This window comes from Gorilla gorilla, chromosome 1 (genome assembly GCF_029281585.2).
Source record: "Gorilla gorilla gorilla isolate KB3781 chromosome 1, NHGRI_mGorGor1-v2.1_pri, whole genome shotgun sequence".
In the NCBI taxonomy this organism is placed as follows: domain Eukaryota; kingdom Metazoa; phylum Chordata; class Mammalia; order Primates; family Hominidae; genus Gorilla; species Gorilla gorilla.
The window spans coordinates 56,740,276-56,767,613 of record NC_073224.2 but is presented as its reverse complement, the minus strand read 5'-3'; the positions used below and the strand labels follow the sequence as shown (position 1 = coordinate 56,767,613).

Genomic DNA, 27,338 nt, shown 5'->3' with positions numbered 1-27,338 from the left:
ACAGGATCTCACTGTCGCCCAGATTGGTCTCAAACTCCTGGGCTCAAGCAGTCTTCCCACCTTGGCCTCCCAGTGCTAGGACTGCAAGCATGAGCCATAGTGCCCTGTGAAAAAACATGTTTTGAAGTATTTCACTGCTAGTATTAATTGATGCATCACTGAAATATGGCTCCTTAGTTGCCTAGTTAGCATCAAAGTAATATAAAATGACTTTATTTATTTATTAAGACGGAGTTTCACTCTTGTTGCCCAGGCTGGAGTGCAATGGTGGCATGATCTTGGCTCATTGCAACCTCTGCCTCCCGGGTTCAAGTGATTCTCCTGCCTCAGCCTCCTGAGTAGCTGGGATTACAGGCGCCCTCCACCATGCCCAGCTAATTTTTGTATTTTTAGTAGAGTTGGAATTTCACCATGTTGGCCAAGCTAGTCTCAAACTCCTGACATTGTGATCCACCCGCCTTGGCCCCCCAAAGTGCTAGGATTACAGGCGTGAGCCACTGCGCCCGGTCAGAAAAGTGACTTTATAGTCAAGAGATGCAGGAAAACCTAGACATTTTCTCACACATCTACCGCAATGCCTGTTGCAGAAGTTAAAGAATAATTCCCACTTTTTAAAAGTCAAGGGTACAACACATGAGTTGTCATTATGATTTTAGTCTGTAGGCAAAGCTATGAAGGCAGATTTTTACTGGGTACAGACTGCTGGGGATGGCCGACCAAGTCAGAGTACTCTTTATAATATTGTTATTATTACTGATAACTATGAGAGTGAATGCTTCTTGATCATTGTTCTATGCCAGACATAGTTACACAAGTGTTAAATCAAGTAATTTTCACGGCTTCACAATATTCCTGTAAGGTAAGTACAGCTAGAGCACCCCTAATCCAAAAATCCAAAATGCACCCAAATTTGAAACTTTTTTTTTTGAGACAGAGTGTTGCTCTTGTCACCCAGGCTGAAGTGCAATGGCTGGATTTCGGCTCACTGCAACCTCTGCCTCCTGGGTTCAAGCAGTTCTCCTGCCTCAACCTCCCAAGTAGCTGGGATTACAGGTGCCTGCCACCATGCCCAGCTAATTTTTTTTTTTTTTTTGAGATAGAGTTTCACTCTTGTTGCCCAGGCTGGAGTACAATGGTGAGATCTCGGCTCACTGCAACCTCCGCCTCCCAGGTTCAAGTGATTCTCCTGCCTCAGCCTCCTGAGTAGCTGGGACTACAGGCATGTGCCATCATGCCCAGCTATTTTGTATTTTTAGTAGAGATGGGGTTTCTCCATGTTGGCCAGGCTGGTCTCGAATTCCAGACCTCAGGTGATCTGCATGCTGTGGCCTCCCAAAGTGCTGGAATAACAGGTGTAAGCCGCCACGTCCAGCCTAATTTTTGTATTTTTAGTAGAGATGGGGTTTCACCATGTTGGCCAGGCTGGTCTCAAACTCCTGACTTCAAGTGATCCACCCACCTTGACCTCCCAAAGTGCTGGGATTACAGGCATGAGCCACCATGCCTGGCCAATTTGAAACTTTTTGAGTGCCAGTGTCATGCTACAAGTGGAAAATTCTACAACTGAGTTCATGTGATGAGGTTGTAGTCAAAACACAGACAAAACTTTGTTTAATGAATAAAATTATTTAAAATATTGTATAAAATTACTTTCAGGCTATGTGTATAAGGTGTATATGAAACATAACTACACTTTGTGTTTAGACTTTAATCTTGTCCCCAAGATATTTCATTATATATATATATATATATACACACACACAAATATTCCAAAACTTTTTTAAAAATCTGAAATCTGAAACACTTCTGGTCCAAAGCATTTCAGATAAAGACTACTCAACCTGTATTGCTATTATGTCATTTTACACATGAGGAAACAGAAGCTCAGAGATGCTAAGCAATTTACCTGAGACCACACAGCTAGTAATCAGGCAGTCTGGTTCTAGGGCCAGAGCTTCACATTCTGAAAAGCACAACATTTGAGAGAGAATGGGGGACAGAGGAAGCTGAAAGCAGAGATGAAGCTTGACCTACCCTCAATTTCCTCAGAATTTTGTTTAGGACAGAATTTTTAACTATGATTTATTCCCTCAGGGTCAGCCCTAAGATAGATAAAGCCATGTGATGAGAGGAAGTCAGGTCTTTCCAGAATGTGGTATAGGTTTTTTGTTTGTTTGTTTTTGTTTTCTTGAGACAGGGTCTCACTCTGTCTCCCAGGCTGGAGTACAGTGGTGCCATCATGGCCCACTGCAGCCTCAGCCTCCCAAGCTCAAGCAATCCTGCCACCTCAGCCTTCTGAGTAGCTGGGACCACAGACATGCACCACCATGCCCAACTAATTTCTGTATTTTCTGTAAAGATAGGGTTTCACCATGTTGCCCAGACTGGTCTTGAACTCCTGGGCTCAAGTGATCTGCCTGCCTCAGCCTCCGAAAGTGTTGGGATTACAGGCAGGAGCCACTCCATCCAGCCTTGTATTTTTTATTAATAACAGTGTTTTTGCTGGTGGAAGTATGGGTTGAGTATCTCTTACCTGAAATGCTTGGGACCAGGAGTGTTTCAAAATGTTTGGATTTATTTCAGATTTTGGAATATTTGCATTATATACTTACTAGTTAAGCATTCCTAATCTGAAAATCTGAAATCCAAAATTCTCCAATGAGCATTTCTTTTGAGTGTCAAGTTGGCACTTACAAAGTTTTGGATTTTGGAGCATTTCGGATTTTTTATTTTTGGATTACAGATGCTCAACCTATAGCAGTAAATGACCCAAAGGAGAAGATCCTAATTCCATTTCTCAACCCATAGTCCCCCCAGCAGATACAGCAGGAAAAAGACAAAATGAACTAAATGTTTAAGTAGCAAACACATAGTCATTTCAGTTGGGGATGGAAATTCCATGTGTAGGAAGCTTAACTGAAGCAAAGTTGAAGGTAGCAGTTCATAACACACTCTTCACTACTGTAACTGCTCAACTTCATATAATAACCAGAAAACTTGCCAAATGAATCAGATTTCTGGATATTTTTCCTTCTCTTTATTTCATTTTTCTTTTCTTGTTTTTTGAGACGGAGTCTCGCTCTGTCGCCTAGGCTGGAGTGCAGCGGCACGATCTCGGCTCACTGCAACCTCCGACTCCCTGGTTCAAGCGATTCTCCTACCTTAGCCTCCTGAGTAGCTGGGACTACAGGCATGCACCACCACGCCCAGCTAATTTTTGTATTTTTAGTAGAGACGGGGTTTCACCATGTTGGCCAGGATGGTCTCTATCTCCTGACCTTGTGATCCGCTCACCTAGGCCTCCCAAAGTGCTGGGATTACAGGCGTAAGCCACCGCGCCCAGCCTTCATTTTTATTTTCTACTCCTAAACATGAAATCCACCCTGAAGTGTTTAAGACAATCAGGTGAATTCATTCATCTGTTCTAAATTTTTCACTTAAAATCATACCAATTTTGGCCAGGTGTGATGGCTCATGCCTGTAATCCCAGCACTTTGAGAGGCTGAGGCAGGAGGATCACTTGAGCCCAGGACTTCAAGACCAGCCTAGGCAACATAGTGACACCCGTCTCTACAAAAAAATTAAAAATTAGCTGAGCATGATGGTGCTGCCTATGGTTTCAGCTACTCAGAGGGCTGAGGTGGGAGGATCACTTGAGCCGAGGAAGTCAAGGTTGCAGTGAGCCATGATCTCGCCACTGCACTTCAGCCTGAGTGACAAACTGGGAACTTGTCTGAAAAAACAAAACAAACAAAAACCCAGGTTTTCCCAAACAACAAATGAGACCAGTTCAAATTTCAGCACAACTGTGTATGAGGAACTATGCATTCAAGAGGCTGCAAAGAATTACAAGCCATGGACCCTTTGCTCCTGAAATTCACAAATAGCAGAGGCTTTCTTAAGGAATTCAATTTTAAATATACAAGAATAAATAAGAATACAAAAGAATAACAAAATGGCACATTATATACTTAATTGCTACATGAGAGGCACAGACAATAAAGTTGACAAAACAGTAATGAAGTATATTAAATAATTTAATCAAAAGCAGCTCACGTATTTGTGAATCAGAGATTTAGCTCTGAAAACAATTACTGGGGAAAAGCCTCATGACTCAGAGAGTAAAGTCAGGTTTGAAACCAATAGACTGTGGCTTTTGCTAACTTCTAGATGGTGCCGAACCTATCACTTAGTCTCACTGTGTTTCTATTTCTTGATCTGAAGACTGAGCTCAGTAGGTTAAGCCAGCCTATATAGACACTGAAAAATAATTTATGTATTAGAAAAACAGAAAAAGGCTTTTCTAACATTAAAGAAAAAAATTGACGCTATGCCATGAGTTCAAGTGACTCAAAACAGGATGCAGAAATTAAACTCCATGAAAAAATAAAAATTAGTAACTATGAAAGACCCCAAATTGGCTACTATGTTAGCCATTGCGCCCAGCCGACTGATAGCGTTTCATAAAGCAATCCAAGTAAGAGTCAGTTCACTACTCCAATGAGATAATCCTTTTATTTTACATTAAATCTTTTTAAAATTATTTAAGCACCCAGGCATTATCTAGATTGTAGAGCTTACTAGAAAGCTACTTTTTTTTCTTCTGATTGTCACTCAATTAAAAAAATGGAAGAGAAAATTCATCAAAGTAATTATGAATCTAAGTGGGCAGGGTTTCGGTTACTCTCTTTAGTCCTTTCTATCACTTGAGAAAATAATGTATCCTTTGTAGCTTGTAACTTTCTCAAGGACCTCTGGTAAGGGTCCTGGAAATAGGTACCTAACATCAAATGATGACTTAATAGACACCAAGTATTGAGACAGATTGAGATTTTCCTCAATGAGTACAAGGAATTGCCACAATTTAACTTTATTTTCAGCCAAACCGACTTAGGAATGCATTATGTTTTTCAGGGACACTGGAATGTCAACTAAACAGTGTTATCTGACATAGTCAGGTCAAGGCAAATTATCTGCTTGGTCTAGGGGCATCCTAACCATCAACTCCCAGGTCCTTAATAACCGAGTTCAACTGAGTCCTTTTCTTGTTTCCTCTAAGCAACCAGTGGAAGCCTATATAATTCTCATCTTATAAAAGAATTCATTTAAAGGCGGTTTGAAAGTTAATGGTTAAACCCATTGTTTGTGGTTCCATGAATATAGGTCACAATAGTAACAAGCCTTTAGACAGAAAGTACATAAAGAGGTAGTGAACAGTTCAGGACCTTATTACAACATGTCTATCAAGCCCAAAGGGGCAAACAATGTGTCTGATTGATTTTTTTTTTAGAGGGGGGAATCTCACAGACAGCTCAGCTCTCATTATTCCACTAGCCTCTAAACCTTGCCCCAAATTAAGACGGGAAGTTGAAGCAAAAGCTTTCTTGATTCAACTCCCCAGGACAAAAGTCACAGTTACATTCAAGGTTCTCATCCTTCCTCCCATAGGTTCAGCTGCTTGAGATCTAGAAATGTTAATGTGTAAATTATCCCAAGGATGGGTAGACCTAGGGAGAATAAAACAAGACCCACCTACTGTGCCCCCAGCAACACAATTCTATATTTATTTATTTATTTGATTTTTTTGTTTGTTTGTTTTGAGACCAAGTTCGCTCTGTAGCCCAGGCTGGAGTGCAGTGGCATGATCTCAGCTCACCACAACCTCTGCCTCCCTGGTTCAAGTGATTCTCCTGCCTCAGCCTCCAGAGTAGCTGGGATCATAGGCGCATACCACTGTACCCGGCTAATTTCTTGTATTCTTAGTAGAGATAGGGTTTCACTATGTTGGCCAGGCTGGTCTTGAACTCCCAACCCCGGGTAATCCACCCACCTCAGCCTCCCAAATTTGCTAGGATTATAGGCGTGAACCACCGCATCCGGTGGAAAAATATTTTTTTTTTAGAGACAGGGTCTTGCTGTGTTGCTCAGGCTGGAGTACATGGTTATTCGCAGGTGTAATCATAGCTCACTGTAGCTTCAAACTCCTGGGCTCAAGCAATCCTCCCACCTCAGCCTCCTAAGTAGCTGGGACTACAGGTGCCCACCACCACCCTCAGCTAATTTTAAGAATTGTTTTGTAGAGATCAGGTGTGGTGGCTCACTCCTGTAATCCCAGCACTTTGGGAGGCCGAGGTGGGTGGATCACGTGAGGTCAGGAGCTGGAGACCAGCCTGGCCAACATGGTGAAACCCCATCTCTACAAAAATACAAAAAGCAGAGCGTGGTGGTGGACACCTGTAATCTCAGCTACTCAGGAGGCTGAGGCAGGAGAATTGCTTAAACCCAGGGGGCAGAGGTTGCAGTGAGTCGAGATCGTGCCACTGCACTCCAGCCTGGGCAACAGAGCGAGACTGTCTCAAAAAAAAAAATTGTTTTGAGAGATTGGGTCCTACTATGTTGCCCAGGATGGTCTCAAACTCCTGCCCTCAAGTGATCACCCTGCCTCATATGCACTCACACAACTGTGCCTGGCTATATATTTTAAAAGAGATTAAATCCCCTCAAGTTTACTCATTTTAATCATATTTTAAATTTTAAATCATATTTTAAATTTTTATTTTTCAGTTAACCATTAATCAAAGGGAATCATTCACATTTAAAGAAACAGTATAGGCCAGGCATTGTGGTGCATGCCTGTAATTCTAGCACTTCGGGAGGCCTAGGTGGGCAGATCACTTGAGGCCAGGAGCTTGAGACCAGCCTGGTCAGCATGGTAAAACCTCATCTCTACTAAAAATACAAAAATTAGCCAGGTGTGGTGGCACATGCTTGTAATCTCAGCTACTCCGGAGGCTGAGGAACAAGAATCACTTGAGCCTGGGAGGCAGAGGTTGCAGTAAGCCAAGATCAAACCACTGCACTCCAGCCTGGGCGACAGAGCAAGACTTTCTCAAAAACAAACAAACAAACAAACAAAAAAACAAGAATCAGTGTAACAAATATTTAGATAGGGATATGTTCATAGGACTAGATGCAAGTTATATTTTTAAATATAGTAGACTGATCACTCAGCTTATGCTCCGACTAGCTGTGTCTAAACCAGCCCAGCCTGCGAGATGTTCATCGAATGCACAGTTACTGAGCACCTCTTGTATGACACATACTGAATGTAGTCCTGAGGATAGGAAGAGCAAGGGTTAGTTATGTGGTTATGTGGGAGACAACAATATGATTATACAAGCCACTACTGTATTACCAATGGGCTTCAGAGAATCCAAATGGCTGGTATTGAGTGACTTTAGATGTAATATTAGTTTGGGAAATAAAATTACAGCATCAGGATCAGGCGTGGTGGTTTGAGCCTGTAATCCCAGCACTTTGGGAAGCCAAGGTGGGAGAATCACTTGATCCCAGAAGTTCAAGACCAGCCTGAGCAACATAGTGAGACCCCATGTGTACAAAAAACACCAAAATTAGCTGAGTGTGGTGGTGCACGCCTGTAGTCCCAAGTACTCCGGAGGCTAAGGTAGGAGGATTGCTCGAGCTGGGAGGTTGAAGCTGCAGTGAGCCAAGATCGCACCACTGCACTCAAACCTGGGTGACAGAGCAAGACCCTGTCTCAAAATCAAATAAATAAGTCTGGGCAAAAAAGTGAGACTCCGTCTAAAAAAAAAAAAAAAAAATTCTTCAAACACAGAGATTCTTACTGTGATGCTTTGTGGTGGTGATAAACTATAAGGATTGATGGTCAGGTGAGGGTAATGCTCTCAAAGATGCTCCTGTGGCATGAGTGCATCTTAGTTTCCATTTTGCTTACAGCATCTTGCACAATTAGAGTACTTGGGCCAGGCACAGTGGCTTATGCCTGTAATCCCAGCACTTTGGAAGGCCGACGCGGGCAGATCACCTGAGGTCAGGAGTTCAAGACCAGCCTGGCCAACTTAGTAGAGACAGGGTTTAGCTCTGTCTCTACTAAAATACAAAAAAATAATCCGGGTGTGGTGGTGGGTGCCTGTAATCCCAGCTACTTGGGAGGCTGAGGCAGGAGAATCGCTTGAACCCAGGAGGTGGTGGTTGCAGTGAGCCAAGATCACACCACTGCACTCCAGCCTGGGTGACACAGTGAGAGTCTGTCTCAAAAAAAAAGCAAAAACAAAAAACAAACAAATTACTCAATAAATATGAACAATACCAAAGAATAAATACTTAAATATCAGCAGCTTGATTATCAAGTCTAATAAATTGAACACCTATCTTTCTTGGATTTCACCTTCTCTCTCTTGCTTACTTTTGGCACTAAAATATCACAAGGCTACCAAATGCTATCATTAAAAAAAAAAAAAAAAAAAAAAAAAGCTGGCCAGGTGCGGTGGCTCACACCTGTAATCCCACCACTTTGGGAGGCCAAGGAGGGCAGATCACCTGAGGTTGGGAGCTCGAGACCAGCCTAACCAACATGGAGAAACCCCGTCTCTACTAAAAATACAAAATTAGCCGGGCATGGTGGCGCGTGCCTGTAAACCCAGCTATTCGGGAGGCTGAGGCAGGAGAATCACTTGAACTTAGGAGGCGGATGTTGCAGTGATCCAAGATCGCACCACTACACTCTAGCCTAGGCAACAAAGAGGGACTCTGTCTCAAAAAAAAAAAAAATAATCAAGCCAGGCATGGTGTCACGCCTGTAATCCCAGCACTTTGGGAGGCTGAGGCGGGTGGATCACCTGAGGAGGTCAGGAGTTCCAAACCAGCCTGGCCAACATGGTGAAACCCTGTCTCTTCTAAAAAGACAACAAATTATGGCTAGCGCGGTGGCTCACGCCTGTAATCCCAGCACTTTGGGAGATGAAGGCGGGTGAATCATTTGAGGTCGGGAGTTTGAGACAAGCCTGAACAACATGGAGAAACCCCGTCTCTACTAAAAATACAAAATTAGCTGGGCGTGGTGGTGCATGCCTGTAATCCCAGCTATTTGGGAGGCTGAGGCAGGAGAATCACTTGAACCTGGGAGGCAGAGGTTGCAGTGAGCCGAGATTGCTGCCATTGCACTCCAGCCTGGGCGACAAGAGCAAAATTCTGTCTCAAAAAAAAAAAAAAAAAAAAAAAATTAGCTAGGCGTGGTGGCAGGCGCCTGTAATTCCACCTACTAGGGAGGCTGAGGCAGGAGAATCGCTTGAACCCAGGAGGCGGAGGTTGCAGTGAGCCGAGATCGCGCCATTGCACTCCAGCCTGGGCAACAGGAGCGAAACTCTGTCTCAAAAATAATAAATAAATAAATAAACCCAGAAACATGTGGAGGAGGAAAGTGCAGGGAGCTATTGATATTTTGTCAAAAATATGAGAGAATAGTAGAGAGATTTAAAAAAATTCAGGATTTTTTTTTGTCCTGGATTATACTTTCTAGCCTTTCATTTTAAAATAAATCAGAAATAATAATTTTATGAGCAATTTTAATTAAGCCTAATACACTTTTCTGTTTCTAAAATTACAAGAATGCTTTGATCTTAAAAAATTTTATACTATTATACCTATTTTTCTTTTTTTTTAATTTATGTTTTATTTATTTATTTATTTATTTATTTATTTATTTATTTATTTATTTTGAGACGGAGTCTCACTCTGTCACCAGGCTGGAGTGCAGTGGCACGATCTTGGCGCACTGCAACCTCCGCCTCCTGGGTTCAAGTGATTCTCCTGCCTTAGCCTCCCGAGTACCTGGGACTACAGGTGTCCACCACAACACCCAGCTAATTTTTGTATTTTTAGTAGAGATGGGGTTTCAGCATGTTGGTCAGGATGGTCTCCATCTCTTGACCTCATGATCTGCCCGCCTCGGCCTCCCAAAATGCTGGGATTACAGGCGTGAGCCACCACGCCCAGTCTTTTATTTATTTTTTTTGAGACAGAGTCTCACTCTGTCACCCAGGCTGGAGTACAGTGGCACAATTTCGGCTCATTGCAGCTTCCCTTCCCGGGTTTAAGCAATTCTTGTGCCTCAGCCTCCTGAGTAGCTGGAATTACAGCGGTGCACTCCCTCACCCAGCTAATTTTTGTATTTTTAGTAGAGGTGGGGTTTCCCCGTGTTGGCCAGGCTGCTCTCAAACTCCTGGCTCCAAGTGATCCAGCCACCTTGGCCTTGCAAAGTGCTGGGATTATAGGCATGAGCCACTGCACCCAGCCCTATGCCCATTTTTCTAAAATGCTAGGATTTTTCTTTTTATGCACAATGGTATTTTTAGTAGAGACGGTGGCTTAAAAATTCTGGATATTTTATCTGTCAGTTTTTTGACTACTCAGGTCAAAATCAAGATATTGTAGAGATGGAAACCCAGGCAGGCTGGGAGCAGTGGCTCATGCTTGTAATCCTAGGACTTTGGGAGGCTGAGATGGGGGGATCACTTGAGCCCAGGAGTTTGAGACTAGCCTGGGCAACATGGTAAAACCTCATCTCTATAAAAAAAAAAAAATGCAAAAACTAGCCAGTCATGGTGGCACACACCTGTAGTCCCAGCTACTCAGGAGACAGAGGTGGGAGGATTCGTTGAGCCCAGGAGATCAAGGCTGTATGCAGTGAGCCATGTTCTTGCCACTGCACTCTGGCCTGGGCAACAGAGTCTCAAGGAAAAGAAAGGAAGAAAGAAAGAAATAAAAGTAAAAAGGAAGGAAGGAAGGAAGGGAGGGAGGGATGGAGGGAGGGAGGGAGGGAGGAAGGAAGGAAGTAGGGAAGGAAGGAAGGAAGGGAAAAGAAAAAAACCACAGGCAGCTGGATGTGCCATGTGATGGGCTTTCTTTCTCTTCTGGACAGGCAACAAAAATTGGGACCAACTTGGCCATATCTCAGGGAGAAAATGGGCCTTGTTGTTAGCCAGTCCCAAATGCCAAAAGATTCATTCAGGTCCTGAAGACATAGGGCAGGCACAATGGTCTTCTCTTTTCTGTGGTTTCTCTTAACAATAGAAAAAGAAAAAGAAGAAATCTTAAACCTGGTGCAACTAAATGGAAAACCTTGCAAATCTCCTGATAAAATGATTTGGGGACTCTGGGACGATGAAGGTCTCTTTAACAAATCATAGTGGACTTTCCCAAAAGCCTGATACTCAGCAATATCTTGAACAAGATTTTAGAAGATTTGAGGCAGAGATACAAACATGTTTCCACTGAGAAACGTTGAACTGTTTAAATGTGTTGTTGCTGCAAGAGAATTTTGTTTTAATGTGACAGTTTTGGCAAAAAAGATTTGATGGGAGTTGTTTGCTCTTTGAAAGCCATTAGGGGAGAATCTACACCTGCTGGTTTTCAGAGATGAAATGGCAAGAAATAACCAAGTTCTTAACATTAAGCCAGTGTAAAAACTCAGCCAAATCAATTTCAGGGTACGAGCTTTTCCTGCAGTATGGTGAAGGCAAGCCTTCTCCGGGAGGCGACGCCTTTGGAGAGGCCTACCCAGATGCCGGGGCAGAGATAGCTGAGGATGGCCATTCCCCTGTGAGGTCATCACCCACTCAATCTCAGCTCTGTTGTTGATTTGTTACTCTGACTTTTACAACATCACCACTCACGCCTGAGTTTTTCTACTCATTAAGTGGAGGTAATAATATTTGTCTTTTCTGCATAGTACAATGAGGAGTATAAGCCAATGGAAGGGAGGTTTTGAAATCCTGGCCATCTGAAGAATATTCTTCAGGCTCCCTAGAACACATCTGAGTAGAAAATGTGTAAAATATACATAAACCAAATCAAGTCATCCAGAGCAACATTAGGTAAGGTTTTCATTCCCAAATTAAAAATAGAAAAGAAAACCAATGATAAAAATTAAACACTAGCTATTTTGCAAAGTCATAAAACTGTAAAATTCCAAGAGAGTATATTAAATGTTTTTAACACACATGTGGGGGGGAGGGGGGGCACATGCTAGCCATAGAGACAGATCTTAAGGTAAGCCAAGAAGAGGAAAATATTTAATGTAGATTACAAGAGCTATAAAGAAAAATTCTCTAAAGTTATAAAGCATAAAACATTTTATTTTGGATGTAGAAAAGTATTAAATATTCCATAAAGGGCTTTAGAATCATTTTTCTCTATCATCCTTTCAGAGATCTGATAAGGCAGATTTATAATTGCAATCAGTTACACATGAGGTAACTGAAGTTGAATAGAGGAAAAAATATCACTGTGAAAAGAATTCAAACAAGCTTTTGAATTCTATTTCTCAGTCTCTGGGTATAACAAATGAAATTTACTTTCAAGCTTGCCAATTTATTGCAAATTCAAATGAGACTAGATATTTAGAACCCGGTTTAGAAATGATTTTAAACACTATTTTTTAAAGAAGCTTCACTTGAAGCACATTATATGTAATGAAGTATTTTGAAAGTGTTAACATAATAGCAATTACCATAAAACTTTAAAAGTTGTCAGCACAATAGGTCTCTTGTGCTTCTTAGTGACTTTAGGACTAACACAGATCATTGTAGCAATTCAAAATTGTCCAACTTGGTGTGGCACGGTGGCTCATGCCTGTAATCCTAGCACTTTGGGGGGCCAAAGCAGGCGGATCACTTGAGGCCAGGAGTTCAAGAGCAGCCTGGGCAACATGGCAAAACACTGTCTCTACTAAAACTACGAAAATTAGCCAGGCATAGTGGCATGTGTCTGTAGTCCCAGCTGTTTGGGAGGCTGAGGTGGGAGGATCGCTTGAAACCAGGAGCTGGAAGTTGCAGTGAGACCAGATGGTGCCATTGCACTCCAGCCTGGGTGACAGAGTGAGACCCTGTCTCAAAAATAAAAAAAAATTGTCCAGCCATCTTCTAGAACAATGACAGCTATCAAACTGAGGATTAAGATGAGGTACAAAGTACTTTGAATCCCTAAACTGGGCCAACTTTTGATAATGCTTTTACTGATGTCAGATAAGATGCATACAAAACACCTCATTTGTTATCAAACTACTTTGAAACCCACTCTTTAGGAAAATAATTTTAGTCTCCTAAGTCGTTTCACATGTGCAAGCATTTCCTGCAGACTGGTTGCCTTTCGCCTTCCACTTTTACACTTAGACAAATCTCACATGCCTTCACTGATCAAATAATTAATGGATGGGTACTTTCTATAGAAAATATAACTTCAGGCCGGGCAAGCCGGGTGCAGTGGCTCACCCTTGTAATCCTAGCACTTTGGGAGGCCAAGGCTGGTGGATCACGAGGTCAGGAGTTCGAGACCAGCCTGGCCAACATGGTGAAATCTCATCTCTACTAAAAATACAAAAATTAGCCAGGCATGGTGGCATGCACCTGTAGTCCCAGCTACTCGGGAGGCTGAGGCAAGAGAATCACTTGAACCTGGGGGGTGGAGTTTGTGGTTAGCTGAGATCATGCCACTGCACTCCCGCCTGGGCAACAGAGCGAGATTCCATTCAAAAAAAAAAAAAAAGAAAAGAGAAAGAAAATAAAACTTCAGGCTGGGCTCAGTGGCTCACATCTGTAATCCCAGCACTTTGGGAGGCTGAGGCGGGTGGATCACGAGATCAGGAGTTCGAGACCAGTGTGACCAATATGGTGAAACCCCATCTTTACTAAAAATACAAAAATGAGCCAGATGTCATGGCGTGGACCTGTAATCCCAACTACTTAGGAGGCTGAGGCAGGAGAATCGCTTGAACCCGGGATGGGGAGGTTGCAGGGAGCCGAGATAGCACCACTGCACTCCAGCCTAAGCGACAGAGCGAGACTCCATCTCAAAAAAAAAAAAAAAAAAAAAAGAAGATATAACTTCAGTGTTTGTAGATGAGAGATACATGTATAGCCCAGAGTACATGAGGATGCCTACTATGCTTTGCCAACCACACCTACTTCTCACAAGCTGAGGGCAAGCAAGTCTGTGAAGTCAGTGACACTCTCCAAGACTCTAAAAAAAAATCCCAGTATACACTGCCCTCTGTCACCAGCCCACTCTCTATATTTCATTTTATGCTGTATCAACTTGATATCAAGACAAGAACTGCTAAACGGTCTTTACCAAAATTGTCTTTGCCACGATTCTTCCCAAGCAAATATTAGGGTTTTTTTTTTCCTATTAAAACATATGTAGGTTTAAAATAAATAAACGATTGCTTAAATCAATTTCAATCAATAGTTTTCTAGCTCTAGTAAAAAAAAACGTTCACCTTAGGATACATAAGTAGTGTGCAAACAACGGGGAGAAAGTAATGACTAACATTCACTGATACTATGTGCTAGGCTTTTGATAAAATTAACTCGCTTGATCCTCACAACTCTAGGACATAGGTACAATTACTATCCTTATTTTGCAAAGAAATTGAGGCACGGAGCAGTTAAGTAACTTGCCCAAGGTCATCCAACAAAGCTTAGCTTAAATCAATGCAGCAGCCCTCCAGAGCCAGCCTCCTGAACCCAGGCACTATTTGTACACACACACACACACACACACACACAGAGAGTGAGAGAGAGCTCTTCAACTCCAAACTAGCACTCTCTTTCCTGTTTGATACTAGGAATGTAACTTCTTTGTGGACATGCAGGGGACAATGTGATCTAAACACACAAAACACAAGTAGAGACAAAGTTAATTAATATATACTATAGGGCTGAGTGCAGCGGCTCATGCCTATAATCCCAGCACTTCGAGAGGCCGAGACAGGAAGATCTCTTGAGCCTAGGAAGTAGCGACTACAGTGAGTTATGACTACACCACTGCACTACAGGCTGGGTGACGGAGTGAGACCCCTGTCTCTAAGAAGATATAGATATAGGGCTGAGCATCATGGTTAATGCCTAAATACCAGCACTTTGGGAGGCCAAGATGGGAGGATTGCTTGAGGTCAGGAGTTCAAGACCAGCCTGGTCAACATAGCAAGAGCCCCATCTCTAAAAAAATTAAATTAAATTAAATTAAAATACAGATATAGATATAGAATAGCCCCAGCATTTCCTTGGTCATGAGGAACTGGCCATTTTCTCCTAGAGCAAATGTGTTTGGTTCCTTGACAGATTCCCTCATAATCTCTCCTTACTACACAGTCTTAGATTATTGAGAAGAAAACACCAGAGGGGGTGTTTACAGTCCAGTGCTCTGATTAAAGATGGGTTTATATGGTTATATGCTAATGACATATGGATGACACATCACAGCTGATGGGTCGTAATGGAGCACTCAGAACTTCGGCATCTCATTTAATCATCACCACCATCCGTCCCGTGAGCTCAGCATTATTATACTTGGTGTACAGACAGGCTATATTGTCCAGTACACAGAAAAACTGGGATTCCTATCTTCTACCTCCAAAGTGGGTTCTTCCCCTCACCACAGGACTTACTGTGACAGAAAACAAAAAACAAAACCATGTAACCGAACAACTTGGAGCATCTGTTCTGCCCATGTTTTTAATCTGTCCACATATTCCTCTTCTGAATTCCATGAAAAATGACTGGTTTTCAATTCATTTGGAAGTTAGCTATATATGGCCTTGGTATACCACCTCTATTATTTTATTGCAACTTAATTTGCATATGGGTATATTATTCCCCTCTCAGTAATAAGTAACACACCATTCCTCACTTGGCTTTTTCCTGTTTTCACCCATCCCACAAGACTCAGGTCTTGCATTACTTACTCCCAGAAGGCTTCCTTGCCTCATCCCCACCTTGAATTTGTGTTTGGTGCACTTCCTGGGCCTCCACAGCCGCCTGAGTTTATCCTCATAAGGCCAGGCACAGTGGTTCATGCCTGTAATCCCAGCACTTTGGGAGGCCAAGATGGGTCAATCATTTGAGCACAGGAGTTTGAGACCAGCCTGGCCAACATGGCAAAACTCATGTTTGTTTGTTTGTTTGTTTGTTTCTTTTGTAAAGAATATTTTTACAGTCCTTTTTTGATATCAAGTTGACACAGCATAAAATGAAATATAGAGAGTGGTCTGGTAAAGGAGGACAGTGTATCTTGGGATTTTTTGGGGGGGTGCCTTGGGGAGTGTCACTGATTTCGCAGACTTGGCCTCAGCTTGTGACAGAAACCCGTCTCTACTAAAAATACAAAAAGTAGCTGGATGTGGTGGCACACGCCTGTAGTCCCAGCTACTTGGGAGGCTGAAGTAGGAGATCACTTGAACCTGGGAGGTTGAGGTCACAGTGAGCTGTGATCACGCAACCGTACTCCAGCCTGGGTGACAGAACAAGACTCTGTCTCAAAAACAAAATAGGCTGGGTGTGGTGGCTAAGACCTATAATCCAAGCACTTTGGGAGGCCGAGGTGGGCGGATCACTTGAAGTCAGGAGTTTGAGACCAGCCTGGTGAACATGATGACACCCCGTATCTACTAAAAATACAAAAACTAGCCAGGCATGGTGGCACACGCCTATAATCCCAGCTACTCTGGAGGCTGATGTGGGAGAATCGCTTGAACCTGGGAGATGGAGGTTGCAGTGAGCCGAGATCGCACCACTGCACTCCCGCCTGGGCGACAGAGCAAGGCTCCATCTCAAAAGATAAAAATAAAAACCGTAAAATGACAACAATAAAAAAAACCCCACTGCACTGATTTCACTTGCCTCCTGTTTTCCCCAGAAGGGAAAGTCCTTACCTTTCTCCCGGAAGGCTTTTATTTCTGAACCTCCAGTGCCCTACACAGTGCATGCCATGAAGCAAACACCTAAGTATGTTCCTGTAATCAGGTAATAAATAACCATGTGAGAGTCCAGAGCTGCAGGCTCCACTCCTGGCTCTGTGACCACATGTGGGCTTTTCAGTGAGGCCCTACATACCTTTGGTTATCAGGTTCTTTAAATCAAGGAGGCTGAACTGAAACTATGATGACCCTTTCAGCTCCAAAGTCCCACTGCTCTGTCATTCTGATTCTTTGTGTCTCCCACAAAATCTAGGACAGCTCTGGAAGGACACAGTAGGTTATCAATGAATGTCTATTCATTTGACTGTAGTAATCCTGGATAGTGGATAATGGACTTAAAAAAAAAAATCAGCCCAACGCTAAAATTTTCTGTAGCTGCTGGGAGTCCAGCTAGATATTCTGGATAACAGACACAGTGGGGACCAAATACCCTGAGAGCAAGGAAGTAAGATGTGACTGCAGATTTGCTTTTGTTGCAGTTTGAGATTTTTTTTTTTTTTTTTTTTTTTTTTTTTTTTTTTTTTTTTTTTGAGATGGAGTCTCGCTCTGTCACCCAGGCTGGAGTGTAATGGTGCAATCTTGGCTCACTGAAACCTCTGCCTCCCAGGCTCAAGGAATTCTCCTGCCTCAGCCTCCTGAGTAGCTGGGATTACAGAGATGCCCCACCGTGCCCAGCTAATTTTGGTATTTTTAGTAGAGATGGGTTTTCACCATGTTCCCCAGGCTGGTCTTGAACTCCTGACCTCAGGTGATCCACCCACCACTGCCTCCCAAAGTGCTGGGATTATAGGTGTGAGCCACCGCACCCAGCCTAATAATTTTAAAAATATGGCCCAAAGGCTTCAGATTTATGGCAATCAATCTTAGGTAACTTATTTGGATATGCACTTTGTTCAAGTAAGTGAGCAAACACACAAAAAAAGTTGGAGAGGGATAAAAAATGAGAGGAGAAAAGAGGAGAAAGGATTCAAAGTTGCAAACTTTAAGACAAATCAATCAGAAAGTAGATATCAACACTGCAGAAGGATTTTCCATTTTACACAAGGAATACAAGCTTGCATTGAACAGTAAATAGGATGTTTTTATTTTGCTAAATTTGGCTTACATCTAAATTTTTAAAAACAAATCCATCAAATAAAGCAAATTATGTATTTAATTACATTTGCAAAAGATTATCTGAATTATTTCCAGTTGTTGAAATAGCTACCATGAGTCCCATGCCATAGCTCCATTGTATTGCTAGATCACTTAAAAATTGAGGTTGACCTTTTGTGTGTTTTGGGGGGTATTTTATTTATTTATTTTTTCAATTTGACGGTCATTTTATTTATTTATCTTTTTTTTTTTTTTTTGAGATAGGGTCTTGCTCTGTCACCCAGGTTGGAGTGCAGTGGCACAATTATAGCTCACTGCAGCCTCAAACTCCTGGGCTCAAGCAATCCTCCTGCCTCAGCCTCCTGGGTAGTTGGTACTACAGGCATGTGCCACCACACCTGGCTAATTAAAAAAAATTTTTTTTTTAGATATGGGGTCTCTTTATATTACCCAGGCTGGTCTCAAACTCCTGGCTTTAAGCAATCCTCCTGCCTCAACCTCCCAAGGTAGTGGAATTACAGGTGTGAGCCACTGCTGTCTACCTATTTTTTTATTTTTAAAAATGTATATTAAAAAAAATTTAATAAATATGAGACACTTCACAAATTTGTGTGTCATCCTTGCACAGGGGCCATGCTAATCTGCTCTGTATTGTTCCAGCTTTTAGTATATGAGAACTATTTTTTTTTTTTTTTTCTGAGACAGAGTCTCACTTCACCACCCAGGCTGGTGTGCAGTGGTAGAATCTTGGCTCATTGCAACCTCCACCTCCCAAGTTCAAGTGATTCTCATGCCTCAGCCTCCCAAGTAGCTGGAATTACAGGTGTGCACCACCACACCTGGCTAATTTTTGTATTTTTAGTAGAGATGGAGTTTCGCGATGTTGGCCAGGCTGGTCTTGAACTCCTGACCTCAAATGATCCACTCTCCTTGGCCTCCCAAAGTGCTGAGATTACAGGCATAAGCCACCACACCTGGCCTGAGCACTATTTTTTAATTGATACATATTAGAGATTCATATTTCGGAGTACATGGGATAACTTAATACATTTACACAATCAAATCAGGATAATTGGGATATTCATCACCTTAACTAGGAGCATTCAAGTTATTCTCTTCCAGCTATTTTAATTATTCTATCCTGGCCAGGTGTGATGGCTCACCCCTGTTATCCCAGCACTTTGAGAGGCCGAGGAGGGCAGATCACTTGAGCCCAGGAGTTTGAGACCAGCCTGGGCAACATGGTGAAACTCCTCTACAAAAAAATACAGAAATTAGCCAGGCTTGGTGGTGCACACCTGTAGACCCAGCTATTCAGGAGGCTGAGGCTGGAAAATTGCTTGAGTGCAGCAAGTTGAGGCTGCAGTGAGGCCTGATTGTGCCATTGGACTGCAGCCTGTGTGACAGAGGGAGACCCTGTCTCAAACAGAAACAAAAACAAACATAAAATGTGCAGTCAATTACTGTTAACTGTAGTTACTCTACTGATCTATCGAACACCAGGTCTTATTTCTTTTAAGTGTGTATTTGTACCCATTAATCGACCTCTCTTCATCCCCCTCTCCCTGCTACCCTTCCCAGCCTCTGGTAACCACCAAACTACTCTCTATCTTTATAAGAGCTACTTTTTTAGCTCCCTTGTATGAGTGAGAACATGAGATATTTGTCTCCCTATGCCTGCCTTATTTCACTTAACATAATGACCTCTAGTTCCATCCATGTTGCTGCAAATAACACAACTTCACTCTTTTTTTTTTTTTTTTTGAGATGGAGTCTCGCTCTGTCACCCAGGCTGGAGTGCAGTGGTGTGATCTCTGCTCACTGCAACCTCAACCTCCTGGGTTCAAGCAATTCTCCAACCTCAGCCTCCCGAGTAGCTGGAATTACAGGCGCCCACCACTATGCCTGGCTAATTTTTGTATTTTTAGTAGAGAGAGGGTTTCTCCTTGTTGGCCAGGCTGGTCTCGAACTCCTGACCTCAGGCAATCTGCCCACCTCAGCCTCCCAAAGTGCTGGGATTACAGGCATGAGCCACCACACACGGCCAACTTCACTCTTTTTAATGGCTGGATAATATTCCATTGTGTATATAGGCCATATTTTGTTCATTCATCCACTGATGAACAGACCTTTTCTAATTAAACATTTTTAGAATATAAGAGTAAAGGCCAGGTGCGGTGGCTCATGCCTGTAATCCCAGCACTTTGGGAGGCCGAGGCGGGCGGATCACAAGGTCAGGAGATCGAGACCATCCTGGATAACACGGTGAAACCCCGTCTCTACTAAAAATACAAAACAAAATTAGCTGGGTGTGGTGGCGGGCGCCTGTAGTCCCAGCTACTCGGGAGGCTGAGGCAGCAGAATGGTGTGAACCCGGGAGGAGGAGCTTGCAGTGAGCCGAGATTGTACCACTGCACTCCAGCCTAGGTGGCAGAGCCAGACTCCGTCTCAAAAAAAAAAAAAGAATATAAGAATAAAAGACCTAATTATGTGTTTAAAGGTATTCTAGAAAAATAGTGACTTGCACATTCAAATATAATTATCATTGCCTCTAAGATTATTTATTGTCACAGTAGAAAGTCCCCCGTAACATACACACACACACAAATAATGTATGATTTCTAGCTCTATGTTTGTCAGTGGTGTTAACTGAAGTCTTGCTTGAATTTTCTATTTAAACTTAGAGAATGTTGTTAAACACAAAACAATCATTAAAAAAAACTAGTAAGAAAACTAATGGTCAAAGAATTATTTAACATGCTCATATAGTATAACATTCTTTACTAGAGTTAAGTGAAGTAACTTGTTAAGGCAAAAGCTTATCAAAGTGGCATCTTTGACAGGCTCAAGCTTCCTAAAAGAAGCCATAGGGAATAGTGGCTAGGGGCAAAAAATAAATAATGGAGTCTCCGTTTCTTCCACTTACGATCTCTTCACAATCTCTCTGTGCCTCAATTCTTTTTTTTTTTTTTTTTTGAGACAGGGTCTTGCCCTGTTGCCTAGGCTGGAGTGCAGTGGCATGATCTCAGCTCACCGCAGTCTCTGTCTCCTGGGTTCAAGCGATTCTCATGCCTCAGCCTCCCTAATAGCTGGGACCACAGGCACGCACCACCATGCTCGGCTAATTTTTGTATTTTTAGTAGAGATGGGGTTTCACAATGTTGGCCAGGTTGGTCTCGAACTCCTGACCTCAAGTGATCTGCCCACCTCGGCCTCCCAAACTGCTGGGATAACAGGCGTAAGCAACTACGACTGGCCGTTCCTCAGTTCTTCCTTCATTTTTAAAATGGGAGTGATGATAATAGTAGTACCTTACAGTGTTGTTGAACAAATTAGTTAATATAAAGTGTGTAGGACAGTGTCAGGTCCCCAGTAATTCCTATTTAAATGTTTGCTTTTTTTTTTGAGACAGAGTCTCACTCTGTCACCCAAGCTGGTGTGCAATGGTGTGATCCTGACTCACTGCAACCTCCGCCTCCTGGGTTCAAGTGATTCTCCTGTCTCAGCCTCCTGAGTAGCTTGGACTACAGGCGCACACCACCACGCCCAGCTAATTTTTGTATTTTTAGTAGAGACAGGGTTTCACCATGTTGGCCAGGATTGTCTTGATCTCCTGACCTCGTGATCCACCCGCCTCAGCCTCCCAAAGTGCTAGGATTATAGGCGTGAGCCACCGAGCCTGGCCAACATTTGCTATTATTATTAGTGAGACAGAAGATAGGACTGGAATATTCAAATGAGATAATATCTATATATAAGGACCACATACATTTTTATTCTACTTTCTGCCAGCTCTCTGTGAATGTTCTGACAAGCCCAGTTTTCTTTTATCTTTCTTTTTTCTTTTTTTTTTGTTTTTATTTTTGTTTTTGAGACAAGGTCTCACCCTGTCACACAGGCAGAGTACAGTGGCCCAATCACAGCTCACTGTGCCTCCATCTCCCAGGCTCAAGCCATCCTACCACCTCAGCCTCCCAAGTAGCTGGAACCACAGGCGATCGCCACTACACCTGGCTAATTTTTCTTCTTTTCTTTGTAGAGACAGAATCTTGTTACGTTGCCCAGGCTGGTCTTAAACTCCTGCATGCAAGTGATCCTCCTGCCTTGACTTCCCAAAGTGCTGGGATTATAGGCATGAGCCACCATACCCAGCCACCAATTTTGTTTCCTTTCTGCAATTTCTCTGTGCATTATGATAATGACTGCCCAGGTCATTATGGTGCCCTGGTCAGTTGGTGGCAGTTTTTACAGCTTCTGTATTGCTGGCATAAAATCCTAGGGAAATACAGGCTTTCTAAGCTTTTTGTATGGCTTCAGGTTTATTTCTGGTTACCAGAGATTTCGCCTGTTGCACATCATATTTTAACACAGTTGGTTAAGAAATGGTGGTTCGTTGATAGGTGTGAACTCAAGTTAACCCACCTCAATGATCCACATACATTTCTCTTGCCTCATTGCATGTAAGCCTCCTTTCTGCCTCAGGATGTTAAGTCCTCCACAAACAGACTGTCCCATTCCAACTCTGCAAACTCTGTCCTGCCTACTTATGTGAAATTAATGATTGCTAAAATGTCATAGGTGTTACCGAGGGCAAGAGAAAAATATTTAAGGGACATGGCACACAGTATTGATTGCTTACCCCAACCTACTCTCTTTCTTCCTTGCCAACAGACACCCAATTTTTCCTCTCTAGAAAAGTAACCCTATAAGGCCAGGCAGGCGTGGTGGCTCATGCCTGTAATCCCAGCACCTTGGGAGGCTGAGGTGGGGGGTGGATCATCTGAGGTCAGGAGTTTGAGACCAGCCTGACCAATATGGCCTAACCCCTCTACTAAAAATACAAAAATTATCTAGGCATAGTGGCGTGTGCCTGTAGTCCCAGCTACTCACGAGGCTGAGACAGGAGAATAGCTTGAACCCAGGAGGCGGAGGCTGCAGTGAGCCAAGATTGCACCACTGCACTCCAGCCTGGGCAACAAAGCAAGACTCCGTCTCAAAAAAAAAAAAAAAGGGAAAAGAAAAGTAACCCTATAGTGAGCTCAGCTCAGGGATAAGTCCTGAATATTCTAATGGCCATTCCATTCCCCTTCCCAGTGACTGGTTTATGGGGTGAGCATGTGACTAGTATCTCATCAATGACATAGAGAGGAATCTGGCTGGGCGTGGTGACTCACCGCTGTAATCCTAACACTTTGGGAGGCCAAGGCAGGTGGATCACTTGAGGTCAGGAGTTTGAAACCAGCCTGGCCAACATGGTGAACCCCCAACTCTCCTAAAAATACAAAAAAATCAGCCAGGCATGGTGGCAGACACCTGTAATCCCAGCTACTCAGGAGTCTGAGGCAGGAGAATTGCTTGAACCTGGGAGGCAGAGGTTGCAATGAGCTGAGATTGTGCCACTGCACTCTAGCCTGGGTGACAGAGCAAGCCTCCATCTCAAAAAAAAAAAAAAAAAAGGAATCTTCCAGGGGGTTTATTTGGAGTATTTCTTTTCTGGACTGTAAAAAGAGGGCCAGACACGGTGGTTCATGCCTGTAATCCCAGCACTTTGGGAGGCTGTGAGTGGATCACGAGGTCAGGAGATCAAGACCATCCTGGCCAACATGGTGAAACCCCACCTCTACTAAAATACAAAAAATTAGTTGGGCATGGTGGTGCATGCCTGTAGACCCAGCTACTCACGAGGCTGAGACAGGGGAATCGTTTGAACCTGGGAGGCGGAGGTTGCAGTGAGCCGAGAGTGTGCTACTGCACTCCAGCCTGGTGACAGAGCAAGACTCTGTCTCAAAAAAAAAAAAAAAGAAAGAAAGAAAGAAAAAAAGAAAAAAGATAAAACAGAATACCGAATACCCTAATTTCTTGCATTGGATATTGTTTTTGTTGTTGTTGTTGTTCCAATGTGATTCCTAGAATTGCTGCAGCCACGCCGCAACAACGAAAGCTATCAGAGGATAAGTCAACATGTTGACAACGGCAGCGACAGAAAGAAATAGGGCCCTGATGAGGTCACTGAGCCATGGATTAAGCAGCACTGGGGCTGCCCCACTTTTAAACCTCTTATTGAGTGAGGGAGAGTATATTTTTCTTATTGTTGAAGACAGTTGTCTGGGCTTTCTGTTACTTGAAACATAAGAAAACCAAGGGCGACTGAGCAGATTGGTTCATGAGGATAATTGCAGCACTTTGGGAGGCAGAGGCAGGCAGATCATCTGAGTTCAAGAGATTGAGACCAGCCTGGGGAACATGGTGAAACTCGATCTCTACAAAAAAATACAAAAATTAGTCAGACATGGTGGTGCGCGCCTGTAGCCCAGCTACCAGGCAGGCTGAGGTGGGAGGATTACCTGAACTCAGAGGTTGAGCCAAGATTGCACCACTGCACTCCAAACTGGGCAACAGGAGTGAGGACCTGTCTCAAAAAGAAAACCAAAACAAAATTGATGTCTTCAAGAGGAAAATAACCTAATGATATGCCTGCAGAGTAAGACAGAGAGAGAACATGAGCTGCTTAATGATGGATTCAAGATATATATTTTTTAAAAATTTAAATATACATTTTAAACTAAAAAATTTTAACAAAAAAAGAGAAGGAGTTTCATCATGTTGCCCGGGCTGGTCTAGAATTTCTGAGCTCAAGCAATCGGCCTGCTCCAGCCCCCCAGAGTGATAGGATTACAGGTGTGTGCCACCACACCTGGCCAGATTCAGGATATATTTTAATCTATTGGGGGTTTTGTGTGTGTGTGTGTGTGTGTGTGTGTGTGTGTGTGTGTGTGTGTGTGTGTTTCTTTTAATTTTTAAAATATGGAACGCTTCATGAAGTTGTATGTCATCCTTGTGCAGAAGCCATGCTGATCTTCTCTGTATTGTTCCAATTTTGGTATATGTGCTGCTGGAGTGAGCACTTAATCTATTGTTTTAATTGAAAAAATAACCTGTCCAGGCGAGGTGGCTCACACCTGTAATCTCAGCACTTTGGGAGGCTGAGGTAGGTGGACCATTTGAGATTGGGAGTTCAACACCAGTCTGGCCAACATGGTGAAACCCCGTTTCTACTAAAAATGCAAAAAGTAGCTGGGTGTGGTGGCATGCACCTGTAATCCCAGCTACTTGGGAGGTTGAGGTGAGAGGATTGCTTGAGCCCAGGAGTTCAAGGCTATAGTGGGCTATGATTCTGCCACTGCACTCCAGCCTGGGCGACAGAGTGAGACTCCATCAAAAAGAAAGGAAAGAAAAGGAAGAAAGGAAGAAAGAAAGGAAGAAAGGAAGAAACGGAAAGGAAAGGAAGGAAGGAAGGAAGGAAGGAAGGAAGGAAGGAAGGAAGGAAGGAAGGAAGGAAGGAAGAAAGAGAGGAGGAGAGGGAGGGAAGGAAGGAGGGAAGAAAGAGAGAAGGAATAACCTGCCTGGGCACAGTGGCTCACGCCTGTAATCTCAGAAATTTGGGAGGCCGAGGTGGGCGGATTACCTAAGATCAGGAGTTTGAAACTAGCCTGGCCAACATGGTGAAACCCCCGTCTCTACTAAAAATACAGAAACTAGCCAGGCATGGTGGCAGGCACCTGTAATCCCAGCTACTCAGGAGGCTGAGGCAGGAGAATTGCTTCAATCCCAAAGGCGGAGATTGCACCATTGCACTCCAGCCTGAGTGACAAGAGCAAAACTCCATCTCAGAAAAAAGAAAGAGAGAGAGAGAGAGAGAGAGAAAGAAAGAAAGAAAGAAAGAAAGAAAGAAAGAAAGAAAGAAAGAATAACCTCTCCTTTTACTTACATAAAGGCTGATTTTTTAAAATAATCTCTCAATAAACTGTGTAAAGAATATTTAGTGCTGCACTGAATACAAAACTGAGGACTTTATTCAAAGATGGTGTAGACCAAAGTCACATTAATTTTTTTGTTAAATGCCTCTAGTTCATCAGATAGCCAAATCAGAAGTCAAATCTGGCATCCATCCTTTATCATAAAGGTATGGAGCTTACCTTAGGCGTTACTATGAAAAGAAATTCAGTGTCAATTGTTCAAATAATTAGCCCATTAACTGACACCCCAAATCTGATACAATGATTAGCTGCAGACAAGCCTAACTAACCGCAGTACTGAGACTGGATTTGGGAAAGAATGCAAAAGTGTGTTTACTTTTAATTAACTAACTAAAGGGAAAGCATTCCTTAAACCTCCCTCCAGTTGGGCAACCACTTTATAAAAATTAAAATTTCATCATATCAGAACAAAGAAATGCAGATCAGGACCAGCAAGAATGTGCAGTTATTTGTCATTCTGCTCTAATTCCTCTACCAAAATGGACTAGTCATGGCCATTTTACTAGAACTGTGATTAGAAAGCTTGGGCATCTCAGTTAAAAAGTGCACATTGGCCAGGTGCAGTGGCTCTCACCTGTAATCCCAGCAATTTGGGAGGCCAAGGCAAGAGCATAACTTGAGGCCAGGGGTTCAAGACCAGCCTGGGCAACATAGTGAGACCCCCCCACCATCTGTACAAAAATAAAAAAAAGTAGCCAGATGTGTTGTTTGCTTGCTTGCAGTAGGAGGCTGAGGCAAGGGGATTGCTCGAGGCCAGGAATTCGAGGCTGCAGTGAGCTGTGATCACGCTACTGCATTCCAGTCTGGGTAACAAAGTGAGACCTTGCCTCTAAAAAAGAAAAAAGAAAAAGCTCATGTCTTTAAAGTAGTTTGCTCCTGGCACTCTAGGTTGTGGTTCTCTTGAAGCCTATAAATTTGGGATTGTACAAAATATATTCTTAAGCATTTTAACTTTTAGCTTGTCAACTGTTGGAGTTTCAGGATTCACATCTCTTATTTAAAAATAAAATAGGTTTCAGTGTTGTCATGTACCTGGCTAATGTCACCTGCCTGTTTAATGGACACTGTACTTCCTTTCCACCATTTATTATAGAAAATCCCACCCCTTGTCCCCTGTGTCTACTGATTGTCCTCAATTTTCTGTTCACTGATGATTCAGAAGCAAAGAGATGATGGATGTAACTCTCAGACAGCCTAAGCCTCACAACTGGGGAGGAAAAAGGGCATGACCACTTCATGTCTTTAGCTTGGTACACAGAAACCAGGTTCTTTCTACTGACTCTCAAAGGACATTCTGACCTTTTTGATTTGGTTTCCTACTACAGGATTTGTCTGAGATCACCGTATAGTACTACAAGAATGTCAATAACCATCTGCCAAACTATAAAAGGCGAAAAGACTAGGAGCCAAACTGGCTATGTAATTTACCATGGTGAGTGACAGGACACACTGACCTTATTTGACAAACCCTGAAGCCAGATCTGGTCCCAGCTCAATAAAGAAGAGAGTACAGCAGAGTGATGAGCACTCGAGCTCTAGGACTAGATAGACCCATGAATCTCAGCCCCAGTCCCTCCTAGCCAGTGGACCTTGGGGAAATAATTTAACTTTAAAACTCTTTGCTTTTCTTGTCCCTTTTTTTTTTTCTTTTTTTTTTTTTTTTTTTTCTGAGACGGAGTCTCACTCTGTCACCTAGGCTAGGGTGCAGTAGCACAATCATAGCTCACTATAGCCTCGAACTCCTGGGCTCAAGCAATTCTCCCAACCACAGCCTCCTGAGTAGCTGGGCCTACAGGTGTGCACCACCACACCTGGCTAATTTTTGTATTTTTAATAGAGACAGGGTTTCA

At 42.9% G+C, this 27,338-nt stretch overlaps 2 non-coding genes across 2 annotated transcripts; both read right to left on the bottom strand.

The window, feature by feature from the left end:
* Positions 1 to 18,254: 18,254 nt before the first annotated feature.
* LOC115932192 (U6 spliceosomal RNA) lies at positions 18,255 to 18,358 on the bottom strand. The gene has a single exon (XR_004068514.2). It is a non-coding gene; the product is annotated as a U6 spliceosomal RNA (small nuclear RNA).
* A 6,111-nt stretch (positions 18,359 to 24,469) lies between these two features.
* On the bottom strand, positions 24,470 to 24,576 carry LOC115932140 (U6 spliceosomal RNA). Its single transcript, XR_004068469.1, has one exon. It is a non-coding gene; the product is annotated as a U6 spliceosomal RNA (small nuclear RNA).
* Between the last annotated feature and the right edge of the window lie 2,762 nt (positions 24,577 to 27,338).